Source organism: Danio rerio, chromosome 22 (assembly GCF_052040795.2).
Source record: "Danio rerio strain M-AB ecotype USA chromosome 22, GRCz13ab, whole genome shotgun sequence".
Lineage (NCBI taxonomy): Eukaryota > Metazoa > Chordata > Actinopteri > Cypriniformes > Danionidae > Danio > Danio rerio.
This window is the reverse complement of record NC_141042.1, coordinates 7,946,023-7,962,500: the sequence shown is the minus strand read 5'-3', so window position 1 is coordinate 7,962,500 and position 16,478 is coordinate 7,946,023. Positions and strand designations below refer to the sequence as shown.

Genomic DNA, 16,478 nt, shown 5'->3' with positions numbered 1-16,478 from the left:
AGCCTCATAGGTAACTACTAAACATATTTACACAAATAATCACTTTAGTAAAATTGTGAAATACTATAAAGAGGATTAATCTTTCAGCCAGAGAAACTTACCTCAAAAATACCTCAGTTTATTTCAGCAAATCACTAGAGGGAGGCAGCGCACAATATACTCTCATGAACATGATCTCTCAACAGTCTCTTTCTAGAAACCTCCGCAATTCAGTCTTATTAAATGTTGAAGGGAGGGATGGATGGATTGATGGATGGATGGATGGATGGATGGATGGATGGATAGATAGATAGAGAGAGAGAGAGAGAGAGAGAGAGATAGTTTCTCGAGAGGTTGCTGACCTCAATGTGATGATGTGACCTTTCACTTTGACAGAAAACATTTATTTTTCTCACCTCCACTCTGGGGTTTCGTACTAGTCGGTGTGCCTTCAAGGAAATCACATCCTATTTAGATCTGGGGAAAATCTGATTGGGTCTGACTGTCATGTTTGGCTTTTTGTTTTTCTTTTCTCATAACATTTTAGTTGATTTTGAGAAATGAGCGTTAATGGAATTTGCAGTATTTCTGTAAACTAAATAAAATAAATATGTACAAGTTATGTTATAATAATACACAATGTTAAAAATAATATGATTAAATAGCAAAATGTTGATATTTTGAATCTATTTCAAATAAGGATATTTTCATAATATAATATATTCATGTTCATTTCAAACATTTTTTGTCCTTTTTTTCTCCTTTCTACTTGCCTAAAAGCATTTTCTTTGACAAAAATGTATGCTATTCATTGTAAGAGAGGACAGACGATGACTGCGCAAATGAAAATATGCATAAAGAGTGAAGTTGTTTACTTGTGCTTCAAAGGAAATCGAGCTATAAGGACTCTTAACCTTTAGAGGGAGAAACATTAGAGTTATTAAAATCATAGATTTGCTAGATTAAATTTATATTACCATACGAGAAGGATTTTAACATTATTAGTATTAAGAAAATTGGATGAGAACCGGTTTTTAATTTCAGCTAAAACGCTGGACAGGGAAAATGGAGGCAGGGTAGATGAGAGACAAAGATGAGTGTCAGCTGCATAGCAGCTAAAATGAAGGCAATATTTCTTATTTTGAAAGATAACATACAGAATAACCCTGAAACTGAATCTTGGGGAATGCACTGGTATACCAAAGATACCCAAAATACTGACGAATGTAGTAAAAAATACAACTATTGTCTTTCATATTATTTTACAGTATGTTCTTACTTTGGATGTCATCGGTTGCTTTTTCAAGATTCTTCAGAATATCTTATTTTGTGTTCAGTAGGGGAAAAGTTAATAAAAGCTTAGAATGACTTGAATGTGAATAAATGGTGGGAAAATTAACATTTTGATTTGAACTGTTGCTTTAACCTCCTAGAGCTTGAGTGTCCACATATGTGGACAGCACATTTTAGCTCTTAAGTGGCTATTAAAAATACTTTGAATGTTTTATATCTTGTTACAGACATACAGTGTCATCCTACAACTGTTTTGCAGCATATGAAATGTCCCAAACGCTATTTTTAACTGTCCAAAAAGGGAAAAAAATTGTTTTTACTCTCTGATAGTCAAAACATTTCCAAAAAAAATGTATATGTTAAATATCCATTACAAAAAGATAAAGTGTTTTATGTAAATTCAGACCATGAGTCCACATATGTAGACATTTTTTTTCTAAAAGTACTTCATATCAAAAGATAGTACTTAGGTTTTTATTCTAAGTAGGTTAAAAAAAGCCCAAATAGCAAAGAGAAAAAAAATGCATGTCAAAAAAAACAACAAAAAAAAAAAACTTTCAGGTCACCAAGTAGATAAGATATAACCTTAAATGGGGAAACCCTAAAATTTCTATTTAGTTTCACATCCTTTCTAAGAGTAAGATGCTATTGAAGTCTGCATTCAGAGAAGTGAGAAAGTAGAAAACTAAAACTCGAATATATAAAAACTAAAAAGATTCAAGTGTTTCGTCAAAATTCGCATTATGATTTTGAATTTTGTGTTATCAGAATACAAGTAAAAGAATTATAATTCCTAAAAATATGACCAACTAGAGTAAATAATCAATAGAAATGTTTCCAAAACCGAACCTTGGGTAACACCTGTGCAAACTTTAAATTACTCAACCAGATATAATCTAAATCAAGATGGTAAAGACATACCAGTAATTTCAATCCATACTACTGAAAAACATCATGTAAGACTTTATTGAATTACACTCAGAGAAACTACAAGTAATAAAACAAACTAAAAAATGATGAAAGAAAACATGTGAAAAAAAGATAGATTTGGCATTCTGTAGCCATTCAAGTTATGAGCTATAGAAAACATAAGAAAGGGAGTGGAAATCGACAGTAAAAAGTCAAGGCATTGAGCAAAATGTAATCTAAATGTAATAGATCATAATAGGTTAGATAAATTTTGAAGTTGTTTGAGCTTAAATATGTTTAGAGCATAATTTTGCACACTGCTAACATGTTTTAACTTATTGCTAGCAAAGCTTTTTGCATATTTTATCAGTGTCATTGCTGCCATTATTTAGTACATTGCGTGTTTTATAAATGATTTAGCACATTGCTAACATGTTTTAACATATATCTAGCATGTTTTTTTGCATGTTTTATCAAGTTACTTGCATGATTTAAATGTTGTTAGCATGATTCTAGCAATGTGTAACATTGCTGGCATGTTTCTAGTACATTGCATGTTTTATAACTGATTTAACACACTGCTAACATGTTTAAACATATTGCTAGCATGTTTTTGCATGCGTTATGAAGTTATTAGCATGTTTGAGTATACTGTTAGCATGATTCTAGCATTATGAAACAATGCTGGCATGTTTTAGCACATAGCATATTTTACAATCGATATAGCACACTGCTAACACATTTTAACATATCGCTAGCATGCCTTTTGCATGTTTTATCAAGTTACTAGCATGTTTGAACATTGTTAGCATGATTGTGGCATTAGGCCCGTTTTTAGAACAAAAATGCTTTACAAAAGATTTAGCACACTGTTAACATGTATTAACATGTTGGTAGTATATTTTAGCATGTTGTATCATGCTGCTAGCATGTTGTAGCATATTGCTAGCATAGTTTAGTATGTTTTAACACCACTGGCATGTTTAAGCACATTGCAGATTGTTTCATAACGGATTTAGCACACTGCTAACATGTGTAAAGTCAGAAATGTGTGCTCCCGAAGAAGCTGTTTAAATACCATTTCAGTGTGATGAAATTCCCAAGTTGAAAGAGCAACGGAAACTAGGATAAAAATTGTTAGCACACTATTAGCATGTTTCCTAGAAGATTTATCTCAATGTTAGCATGTTAAATCAAGTTGTTGACAGTCTTCTGGCATGATTTAACACAGCATAAGTTAAAATGAGACAAAGTATGAACAAACAAAAACAAACAATTTGCCAATGTTAGCATAATTTAACACATTACTAGTACATTTCTGCTCTGATTTACTACTGTACCACATGTATAGAGTCAGAAATTTCAGTCTCAGAAGAAGCCACTCAGTGTGTTGGCTCTTTCAAACTGACAAAAAGAAAGAAACCTCAATGACATGCAAAAAAGAGAAGAGCTTTTCTATAGCAATATGAATGATGAGTTCTCATCAAATTTGTGTGAACGTCTAACTCTTTGACATTGCTCTTGACTTTGGTTTTAGCTTTGTGTAGTTCATTCCCAGCCCAGTCTTTAGTCCCGAGCTCATAAAAACTTCTTGCACATCGCAAACAGCAGCCGTCCAAACTCCTGATCATGGACACAAAAGAACGGCGCACAATAGGAAGGCCAAATCACCTTTTATACTGTCACTAATTAAACTAGGAGTCATTAAAGTGCCTGCTTTGGATTATTCTCTTATCAGAGTCCATTAGAAAGATAGTCGTCCTGACTGGTAATTGAGCCGGAGCCAGTGCCAACATCGGGGCCTTTGGGCTGAGAGCAGAGCGCTTCGGCTGTGGCTCCAGGCGCTTCACACCGGCTTCGGCCTCATCATCTGTCGCTCTCACGACACCTCTGAGGATCACCAGCCAATCAGACGCGCGGATCGGGCGGGGAGGATGTTTTAATTAAAGATGTTTGTTCGCGATAGAATGTCATCACTTAATGAAGGGAGGATTTGAGCTCCCGCAAATGAGTTTTGAAAGTTAATGACTTGTGCTGATGAAATTCATGGGGGGCGTTCAGAACGTTTTAAAGAGGTTTTTTTTTTCTTTCTCTCTCATGTATGGAGAAAAAGAACTTGGTCACAAGAGTTTAAAATGTTTAAATATATCCAACAAAGTTGGATTACATGATATGGCAGGGCTACACTGTACAAATGCAGGGTTCCACACAATTCATTTATGTTGTCCTAACACAAATTGATTAAGTTGATTGAACATAAAACAATTAAGTTTTCAAAAAAAAAATCTCCAGAATTGTGTTGTTTTAGCTCATTTTAAAATTAAGTAATTAAGGCAACAGGATTTTTCATAGTGAATAAGATAATTAATTTAAAACCTGATTAACATACTAAAGTAAGTTAAAGTAAAATAAGAATAACATTTGTTGTTACAGTGCAGTTTATGATTCTTTATTTGACATATCAGAATATTCATTTTCAACTCGTCATATTAAATGCAGTTAGAAATTCGAGACAAGAGTGACCTCTCTCCCTCTCCCTCTCTCTCTGGTTTATTTTGGGAAGAGCAAAGATGGCTGTGTATATGAGTAGACAAAACAACAGAATGCTCCTTAGATGCTATTGTATTTTTATAACATACATATATTATTATGTTGAAAGCTCATTTAAAAATAATATATTGTTTAATATTGTTTAATATATGGTGCTGTAGAGATGTGCTTTGTTCTGTTGTAAAAAATAATTTAAGTCTCAACAATTTGTTGTTTTAGGATGAGATTATTTTGTGTATGTTCAGGTTTGATAAATATAATAAAGTATTTGTAAAATCTCTCTGTCAAGTCTCTCTCTCTCTTCCGCTGCTCTATCGTCATGAGAGTGTCAGCATCATCCCGCGCTTCATCAGATAAGGGGAAACTGGACGCCGCACCGGGAGCTTTTCTCTACCACTGAAAGCGCCTCTCAGTCTGCAGAGCTGCAGAGAAACCATTCAGATCCCGCGGGGTTCACACACATACACACACACTCACCGTGACCCCGCAGACGGACAAACGACCTCTCTGTGAAAGCTTTCAGAGCCTCATGTCAACATCAGAAAGACATGACGTTCACGGAGGTCAAACACGCTTCATGCTGCTTCGCCACATACATATTTGATCATCAGCCTCCATAGAGCATGTGGATTCATGGCTTATTAAAACTGGAGCAATATGTGGTAAAACAATGGAAGAAAAGACTTGAAAATGTTCAGTTTTTTTTATTTTTTATTTTTTTGGGGGGGGGTGGGGGGGGGGGGTTTAGGCATGGGGTTGAGTAAAATTTTAATGCCAGTTTTGTTCTTTAAAGCTGTGAAATATTTCAGATTACATTACAGATCAGATTACATATAGAACAGTTTGTTTTGAGAGTAACTTATAATTGAAAATGTATTTCTTAATTAAGTTAAAACATTGGTATGAAATTAGTATGATCATGTCAGAAAAATGTGTTAATTTGATAATGTACATTGATCATTTTCAAGTGGTCTCTTCACTTTGTAAACAGATTTTATATATTATTTTTTGCTTCTCTAGATTTTTTTCTTAAAATTTTCATTGAATATTTTACAACAATATATCAATTTGGCTGTACTAATCTTTGGACCGTTATTGTAAGTTTTATTTTGTTATTATATATATATATATATGTATGTATGTGTATATATATATATGTATGTATGTGTATATATATATATATATATATATGTATGTATATATATATATATATATATATATATATATATATATATATATATATATATATATATATATATATATATATATATATATATATATATATATATGAAAAATGGCAATATTTTATTTACTTTAAAAACTAGTATTTCATGCAAAATGGACAATGGTGCTTCAAATATGGTAAAACCAATGGAGACATGTCATGTGTATTAATTTTTAATAATAAATGAAAAGCTTCAGAGCAGTACCCTAAGCTGTGTGTATCCCGTCATGTGTCATGCTTTGCAAATAAATCAAACACTAAAATATTACTGTAAAATGTACAGCATTACTGGCAATTTTGGTTACCAGTAATACTGTACAATTGAGAACAAATTACAAACGTAACAAATTACAGATGTGCTTTAGTTTTACTGCACACTTGTAAACTGTTAATTAAAACTGAAAGCAGTGATGAAAAGGACTTAGCCACCTGGTGACATATATATGTGTGTGTGTGTGTGTGTGTGTGTGTGTGTGTGTGTATATATATATATGTATATATGTGTATGTATAGATAGATAGATAGATAGATAGATAGATAGATAAAACCTGATAAAATCTCAGATTTACGCCAAACTTCTTTCAGCAGATGGCACTATGTCTGTGACTCAATATTGGCATTTACAGTAGATGTCTAGTTGAGGAATCTCAATGAATATGAATTTTCTGGCAAATCGGACATTGTTATAAGTACGTCCTCCTCCATACACTGAATTTGTCAGACCGTCACAGACACATACTTCGACGAAAACTCTAGAACTTAACAATTTAACATCAGAAATGGCTTTGGATTAAACTAACGGAACAGTTATGTAATCTATTAAAATTTGAAGGAGGAGTTTGTTACAATTTAGAACATGTTATTTCCTGTTGCCAGCAGGTGGCGCTGACTGTAAATGAATATAGGCATGTAAAAGTTTTCAGGTCAAGACTCTTATCATACGTCAATTTTGAGGCAGTTCAAACAATGCATGCCTGAATTATAACAACTTCCTGTTTCGTGGTGAAGCAACAAAGTCACCATTGGCCTGCTTGGTTTTGGACTTGTGATGAATTTGCTCCTCAGTGTTTGGACTCAAAAACTGGGCTGACACCGTTTCAATTTACTCGAACTTCTTTGTTAAGCTGCTTTGACACAATCTACGTTGAAAAAGTGCTATTGAATTGAATTTAATTGAATCCTTAAAAATTAACATCAAAAAGGTCTTTAGATGACAATACTCAATTTTAGTGTTGATCTGAATAAAATTTTTAGGAGGAGTTCGTTAAAATACAGCGCCTGGAAATGGCAAAAACTGCACTTTTTTGGCAGAGAAAGGTAAAAATATCCCTCCTATTGGGTTAAATGTTTTTTTTTTTTTTTTTTTTTTGTAGGTTTTGGCATGTTTGATGTGTGTGCCAATTTTTGTATGCGTTAATAAAACGTAGCTCAGTGGCCACTCAGTCAAAAGTGCATAGGTGGCGCTGTTGAGCCATATTGACACACCCACATCCGTTGGCGTTTCTCTGTGGAGTTTGCATGTTCTCCCTGCCTTCGCGTGGGTTTCCTCCGGGTGCTCCGGTTTCCCCCACAGTCCAAAGACATGCGGTACAGGTAAATTGGGTAGGCTAAATTGTCCGTAGTGTATTAGTGTGTGTGTGTGGATGTTTCCCGGAGATGGGTTGCAGCTGGAAGGGCATCCGCTACGTAAAAACTTGCTGGATAAGTTGACGGTTCATTCCGCTGGGGGTGACCCCGGATTAATAAAGAGACTAAGCAAGAAAATGAAGAATGAAAAACCTACAGTAGCAATACTTGATTTGCAGCATAGGGACTGACAAATGAGACAGATTGAGGCAGCTCATCATCAGTAGTTAAGTATTGGCACTTGGGCTGTCTGTGTTTCTAAATGTGAGCGAGCTCTGGATTTCCATGAATGAGCGGAGCGGCGGATAATGTTTGGATTGATTGGCTTAATGCATCGACTTTAGTCTGGTGTCTGCAGGTGGTCTGGAGTGATGTCACAGGTCAGGGTCGTGTGGTCATGTTGAGAGCAGCCGTCTGTGACCCTGGAGCTGATCTTATAGCTCAGGTAATGAAAACAACCAGCAGAGACACTGAGAGACCCTGATACACAGTCATCTGCAGATCTTTACATGCTGAGGCTTGCAGATCAGTCTTTCTGTCTATTGACTATCTCTCAGTCTGTCTCTCTATTGTTTATCTATTTGTCTGTCCTTCTATCTATTCATTCATATAAACAGCTGTCTATCTTTGTCTATATATATATATATATATATATATTTGTATGTATATGTGTGTGTGTGTGTGTGTGTGTGTGTGTGTGTGTGTGTGTGTGTGTGTGTGTGTATATATATATATATATATATATATATATATATATATATATATATATATATATATATATATATTTATCTGTGTGTGTATGTTGTTGTCTGTATATCTATTTTCTTTCTATCTATATTTCTGTCTATATATGCGTCTATTTTTGTCTACGTCTGTATGTGTCAATCCATACATCATCTGTCTATTTGTCAATTTCCATTTGTTTTTTCTATGTACACATTTGTCTTTCTGTCTGTATATATGTGTGTCTATCTTTGATTAAGATTGTATATCAGTCTGTTTATTTATATATCACCTGTCTATATATTTTCTTTCTATATATACATCTGTCTATCTTTCTGTCTTTATATACTGTACATCTGTTTATCTTTGTCTATATACAGTTGAATTATTAGCCCCCTTTTGATTTTTATTTTCTTTTTTGAATATTTACTAAATGATTTTTAGCAGAGCAAGGAAATTTTTACAGTATGTCTGATAAAATTTTTTCTTCTGGAGAAAGTCTTATTTGTTTTATTTCGGCTAGAATAAAAGCAGTTATTAATTTTTTTAAACACCATTTTTGGGACAAAATTATTAGCCCCTTTAAGCTAATTTCTTTTTTGATAATCTACAGAACAAATCATCGTTATACAATAACCTGCCTAATTACCCTAACCTGCCTAGTTCACCTTAATAACCTAGTTAAGCCTTTTAATGTCACTTTAAGCTGTATAGAAGTGTCTTGAAAAATATCAAGTAAAATATTATTTACTGTCATCATGGCAAAGATAAAATAAATCAGTTATAAGAAATAAGTTATTAAAACTATTATGCTTGGAAATGTGCTGAAACAATCTTCCCTCCATTAAACAGAAATTGGGGAAAAAAATAAACAGGGGCGCTAATAATTAAGGGGGGCTAATAATTCTGACTTCAACTGTATACATGTGCTAGTATATCTGTTTATCTATATATTTTCTGTCTCTGTCTATCTGTCTGCATATCTATATCCAATGATCATTGTATATACACGTCTATGTTTCTGTCTATATCTGCATGCATATCTTTCTGTTTATATATACAGAACATATCTATGTCTTTGTCTATATACACGTTTATATATTTGTCTGTTTATCGTCTGTCTAACCGTTTCTATATTTACATCTGTCTGTCTATATATACAATACATCTTTCCGTCTATGTGTCTGTTTATCTATATATCATCTGTCTATTTTTCTGCATATCCATTGCTCTTTATATATACACATTTGTCTATCTGTCTATATATAGATGCCTATATTTCTGTCAATATTTAAATGTCTATTCTGTCCTTCTGTGTGTATGTGTGTGTGTATTTATATATATATATATATATAATATATATATATATATATATATATATATATATATATATATATATATATAGTTGAATTCATAATTATTAGCCCCCCCTTTGATTTTTTTTCTTTTTTAAATATTTCCCAAAATATGTTTAACAAAGCAATGACATTTTCAGTTTGTCTGATAATATTTTGTTCTTCCGGAGAAAGTTTTATTTGTTTTATTTCGGCTAGAATAAATGCAGGTTTTAATTTTTAAAAATCCATTTTAAGGTCAATTATTAGCCCCTTTAAGCTAATGTTTTCTCGATAGTCTACAGAACAAACCACTGTTATAAAACAACTTGCCTAATTACCCTAACCTGCCTAGTTAACCAAATTAACGTAGTTAAGGGGGGCTATTAATTCTGACTTCAACTGTGTGTGTGTGTGTATGTCCGTCCGTCTGTCTGTCTGTCTTTCTGTATGTATATATATCTGTTTATCTTTCTGTGTATATATACACTTGTGTTGGTATATCTGTTTATCTATATATCATATGCTTCTTTTTTATCATTTTTTCTATACATCTGTCTATTTATAAAGTATTCAATCTATCTTTTGGCCTATATGTACATGTTTGTTTATCTATATATCATCTTTCTGTTTCTCTATAAACCTGTCTATCTATCTGTACACAATATCCATTGTTCCTTTCATTGTTCTACACATTTGTCTCTATGTTTGTGTCTTAATTGTCTTGTGTTAATGTGTTTGTATATCTGTCTGTTTATATTTCATCCGTATGTCCGTCTGTTTGACTTTATCAATTGATTTATAGATAGATGGACCATCCATCCATCCATCCATCCATCCATCCATCCATCCATCCATCCATCCATCCATCCATCCATCCATCCAACAAGATGTTCCTCAAAAGGTAGTGAATTCAGAAATTCATTCATTAATTTTCTTTTTCAACTTAGTTCCTTTAATCAAGGATTTGCCACAGCGGAGTGAACCGCCAACTTATCCAGCAGATGTTTCAAGCAGCGGATGTCCTTTCAGCTGCAACCTATCACTGGGAAACATCCATACACACTCATTCACACAAATACACTACGGACAATTTAGCCTACCCATTTTGTGAGGGACGTGTGAGGGAAAACGGAGCACCCAGAGGAAATCCATGCAAACACGGAAAGAACATGGAAACTCTACACAGACATGCTAATTGACCCAGTTGAGGCTCGAATCAGCAACGTTCTTGCTGTGAAGCGATCTTTCTACCCACTGCATCCCTAATTTCAGAAATTATAGAAAATAATCTTTCAAAAAAGCGTAAGTTTTTTTTTCTTCGGTGGACTTTTGGCTAGTTTGCATTTATACTTGGCATTAAACAAAAACTTGATGTTCTGTTTGTCCTTGTTTAGGTTAAGTAAAGTGTGCGTGTGGTGTGTGTGTGTGTGTGTGTGTGATATCAATGTCTTCATGCGTCCTGACACTGGTGAAAATGATCCACGGGCCAATTTGCAACCTTTAATTGCAATTAAACCGCAAGCAGAAGCGATCGATAAGAGCCTGCTAACTACATCAGCCCCTGTGAGTGTGTGCCAGTGTGTCCCTTTTAAACACCTCCAAACTGTCTTTCTCTTTATTATCTCTTGTCATTCTCATTCCGTGTCTTTGTGAGACTGGCGTATGAGAATGAGCGCTTTCTCTTTCTGCCTTTTTTCCTCCGGGACGTGACAGATGATCCAGAGGAGGCCGGAGTGGCTGATTGATCGTGGGAAGTCTCGCGCATTCATCTCTGTCGCTCGCTGCCGTCCGGCCTATGGTCGCCTCTAAAGCGCTGGCTCTCTCTCTTTCTCCAGCGCCGGGCTAAAAGGTAATTAAGAGCGGCCCTCCACGCGGATCTGTCAGTGTCAGGATGTGTCAGCTGCTGCGGAGAGACTGTGGCCTGATTTGTTGTCCCACCCTCAGCGGCACTGGCGATATTTTACATCATCATTTATTCAGCCCTGGCCGATGTCACGCTGATGTTTCGTTTTAGAGACCAACTAGAACTACGTTCAGCTCAGAAAAGTTTTTATTGCCTTTGATTTTTGCTCTTTTAATACCTTCACTGCAAAATAAATAAAATAATTTTTTTTAATTAAATAGATAAAATGCTTTTAAAAGATAAAAATAATTAGATAGAAAAAAATAGCAAAAATTCTTGTCATATATATATATAAATATAAATATATATATATATATATATATATATATATATATATATATATATATATATATATATATATATATATATATAGTCATTAAACAATTTTTGGACTTGCAAAATATTGTCTTGTTTTAATAAATAAGCGTAATATGTCAAAATATTATTATTACTATAAAAGATAGATAGATAGATAGATAGATAGATAGATAGATAGATAGATAGATAGATAGATAGATAGATAGATAGATAGATAGATAGATAGATAGATAGATAGATAGATAGATAGATAGATAGATAGATAGATAGATAGATAGATAGATAGATAGATAGATAGATAGATAGATAGATAGATAGATAGATAGATAGATAGATAGATAGATAGATAGATAGATAGATAGATAGATAGATAGATAGATAGATAGATTACTGTGTACTGTAAAGTTCGTCAAGCTCTGACAAAGTCCCATACATCAGTAGTCTTTTCTGATCCTTCCTTTGACACATGGCCAATGAAATCCCCATTGTAAGCATGTAGATATTATATTCTGAAGCACTCATCAGAAAAATGACAGGAACACAGCACAAGGCTGGGGCTATAATGCTGAGGTATTTTTGCAAAACTAATCTTAAACCACTGACTCTTCACATTCTCATCTTTGGGTAAAGAAATACTAACTTTCCCTCACACTTCAGAGCAGTGTCTTCGCCATCGTGTCGTGTCGGATCTGCAACAGTGTTTGTCTACTTCTTTTTCCAGCCTGATATATACAGCCTTTTACAGCCTGAAAACATAAGTATTTTACGTTTTGCCAGTTTAGTGGCTAATTTGTGCGAATTCTTACGAGTTTAGTCGTATGAAAATGTAAGATTTTAAAAAGGAGGTGTGGCACCTAACCCCACCCCTAAACCCAACCGTCATTGGGGGATGAGCAAATCATACTAAATTGTACGAATTAGATTGTACAAATTCATATAAATTAGCCACTAAATTAAAAAGTTACGAATTGCCGTGAGATTGTGTTGCTCTTTCTTTCTGCAGTGTTTGTGGTCGGCCCTGGGGGTTTCAATTTTCCCAGATTTGTGCTATTGATCTATCAATCTGTAATTCATTTCAGGCCCCTCAAATGCTGTTATTAGGTAAAAAAAACAGCCAAAATACACACCAAATAAAATAAATAAACAGTTTTAGCTAAAAAAATGTTGTATAACCATACCTTTAATCTCAATCTGTTAATTGTTACCATCCATATTCTTTAACACGTACAAAAGTTCTTTATTTTCCTGAAAAAAACAAGCCAACAATACTGATGACATCATCCTGCACTTCACTTTTTGCCATCCAATAAAATGCTCTTTTAAATGAGAATGCCCCTCCTCCTTTTTGACTAGCTGTAATAACCAGTAAATTGTTTGTTGATCTGTTATGTGGGGGGGTTAGCACTGTCACCTCACAGCAAGAAGGTCGCTGCTTTAAGTCTTGGGTCACTTGGCATTTCTGTGTGGAGTTTGCATGGTCTCTTCGTGTTGGAGTGGGTTTCCACTGGGTGCTCCGGTTTTCCCCACAGTCCAAAGACATGCGCTATAAATTGAATAAACTAAACTAACCATAGTGTTTGAGTGTATAAGCGTGTATGAATGTTTTCCAGTTCCGGATTGCAGATGGAAGGGCATCCCTGTGTAAAACATATGCTGGATAAGTTGGCGGTTCATTCCGCTGTGGAAGGAAGCTGAAGGAAATTGATTGAATGATCTGTTATGTTTCATTCAGTGGTTGTGAAGTGGCTTTTTAACCCTCCCCAACTTCTTGTTTTAAAAGCAAGTGTGTCGACACAATAAAAACTTCTCTTCGTTTCATTTAGTCATTTGTGATTTTTCTTTCTGACAGGTAGGCCTTATCCTCCTGTTTCTCCAGGGCCCCAGACCTGTCACAGAGCAAATTAATGACTTAATGACAGCGAGGTAGAAACGAGGTAATTATTCAGTCCTCGTTGACACTCACCACATGTCAAAGTGAATAAGTTGTCAAACTGGCAGATAAGCATAATAAATCATCTTAAACTCTAATTATTTTCCCCTTGTTTACAATTTTAGCCGCATAGAAAAGTTTGCACTATTCACATACATTTCTTTAACGTTATTAGCATCCTATTTACTGTCACCACATATCATTAACGAAAGACAGCACACGTTTTAATCACCACAAAACATAAAACAGCCCCTAATTGCAGTTTTTGTCAGCGTATCATCCATTGTGTCAAATTTCCCAGCCTTTCCATGCTCCGAGTGCAGCACTATCTTATGAGGCGCGAATATTAATGCTGCGTTAATTAAGAAAACCAATTAATACAGCTCAAACCCTGTAATGGACGATGCGTTTCTCACTCGTCCGGCTGGAGATGGGGGAAAGGCTTGTGTATTCCGCTCCACAATCTTGACATTCAGGGAACCTTTGTTCTCCGAATCCATTGTGAATTATGTCAATCAAAATTTAAGCGGTGGCATTTTGGGCCGACAGCGCGCTCTCCAGGTATCAACGTTCGCCCGTGTATTTGACTGAAGGTGAAGTAAGTTAACCCGCCGCGTTCACGTTTGAGTGGACTTAGCTGAGCTCAGCCCGCGGATGATTTCAAAGGCTGTTATCATTTGGAGTATTGAACACTCTTAGCAAAGGTGAAGTCGGACAGAATGAGGCCTGTACCGTATTGATCCCGGCTGAAGGTTGTATATGAGCTGTGAAATAGCGTGCGTTATGTAAGAAATCTTGTTCAGAATGTTTAAAGATGTCTGGGAAATATGATTATACCACATTTTGAACCCCCCCCCCCACCCCTCACAGGCACTAATCTCATCTTTCTTTGTCTTAAAATGGATTAGATGGAACTTTATCCTTATTCAATCAACGCATATTAATGTAATGCTAATTAGTCCCCGCCTTCACTTAATCACATTGATGCTACCTGCTAGATTTTCACTCACTGTGTCAATCAGTGCATTTTCCAGTCAGACTGTGAGTTCATTTGTTATATTATATTACTTATTCATTCATTTTCTTTTCAGCTTTGTCCCTTTATTAATCAGGCGTTAACACAGCAGAATGAACCGCCAATTTATCCAGCATATGTTTCAAGTGGTGCTCGCTGCAGAGCCATTTGAGGAGAGCTGAGCTCCAGCGAGGGGGAGCTTAAGCTTGAGCTCCACCTTTTTTGCACTTCTTCTACGAGTGATGTCACTGGGGGTAGGGTTAAGGGTGGGGTTGGTGTACGCATTAAAACAGCTTACAGGAGGAGAAGCGACAGCTCATGCTCCCCCTCGCTGGAGCTCAGCTCTCCTCAAATGGCTCTGCAGCGAGCACCCTCTCATATGTTTTACCCAGCGGATGCCCTTCCCTCCACAACGCAACACTGGGAAACACCCATACACCCTCGTTTACACACATACACTACAGCAAAATTAAAAGCGCATGTCTTTGGACTGTGGGGGAAACCTGAGCACCCTAAGGAAACCCACGGCAGAACATGCAAACTCCACACAAAAATGCCAACTGGCCCAGCTGGGGCTAGAATCAGCGACCTTCTTGCTGTGAGGCGATCGTGCTACCCACTGCACCACAGTGACGCCTATATTATATTATATTATATTATATTATATTATATTATATTATATTATATTATATTATATTATATTATATTATATTATATTATATTATCATTTAAAACAACTGAACCAATTGCTGTGCAAAATGATTCAGTTTTGAATGTTTTTTCAAACATATTGCATACTTAGTTTGAAAGTATGAACTAAAAATGCACTTAGCTTATAGTTGAATTTCATTAAATATTAAGTGTATGTGTAACATATGTTCTTTTGAAAAATTTCAAGACTTATGTTTCATGGTAGTGTTAGGGTCCATCTATTAGTCCTATGATGGAACTAACAGCATGGGTGAAGGTTAAATGCAAGTAAGCCTTTTTAGCACATGTGAAAAATATTTTATTATTTTATTAATTATTTTTATTTTTGTTTCCAACTTCGAATTTTAATCTAACTCCCATTTTATAATAATTTCAATTTAAATTCATCTAATTCAAGCTGATTACCTTAAAGGTTGTGATTAGGCCTCATTTAGATTGATTAACCCAATAAAACCTTATTTTCAGTTAATGGTTCAACTTTTGCCCAAAGTCGCTTAGAGTCAGTATGTTCCATCTGCTCACGGACACATCCTCGCCAGTTCTGGTTCTTGCATAGAAGATAAGCTAATTTCTTTTAAGTAATAATAGGCCACCCCATGCTTGCTCATACTTAAAGAAAATTAGCTTACAGTTATATCTTCTAGCTAAGCTAAATCAAAATTTCTTTAAGTAATAATAGGCCGCTCCATGCTTGCTCATACTTAAAGTTTAGCCCCTAGATTATATCATACTTAGTCAGTGATTGTCAGAAATTAACAGGTCTCTAATACTGTGCCTATGTTCCATCCATTGAGCCTGAATGTATGACTAATCTTGTTCGTTGGCTGCGGAAACATCAGCCTAAACAATCTACTAGATTTTAGTGATTTCAGGAGATATTAGAGTTAAAGAAGAATTTTGCATTTATTTGTCACTTTGAGTAAAGTCAACTAATCGCTTTTTGTGATATATTGATATCA

At 34.9% G+C, this 16,478-nt stretch overlaps 1 protein-coding gene across 2 annotated transcripts in view; it reads left to right on the top strand.

The window, feature by feature from the left end:
* The window catches only part of asic1b (acid sensing ion channel subunit 1b), a 394,977-nt gene that overhangs the window by 7,505 nt on the left and 370,994 nt on the right, over nucleotides 1-16,478 (top strand). The window contains exons 3-5 of one of the 2 annotated variants that reach the window (XM_087302592.1): nucleotides 7,941-8,027; nucleotides 10,445-10,543; nucleotides 13,713-13,797. The gene's annotated coding sequence lies outside the window, so the exon portion shown is untranslated. Of the gene's footprint in view, nucleotides 1-7,926; nucleotides 8,028-10,444; nucleotides 10,544-13,712; nucleotides 13,798-16,478 lie in introns of both variants that reach the window. The other variant, XM_087302591.1, reaches the window with a different exon arrangement.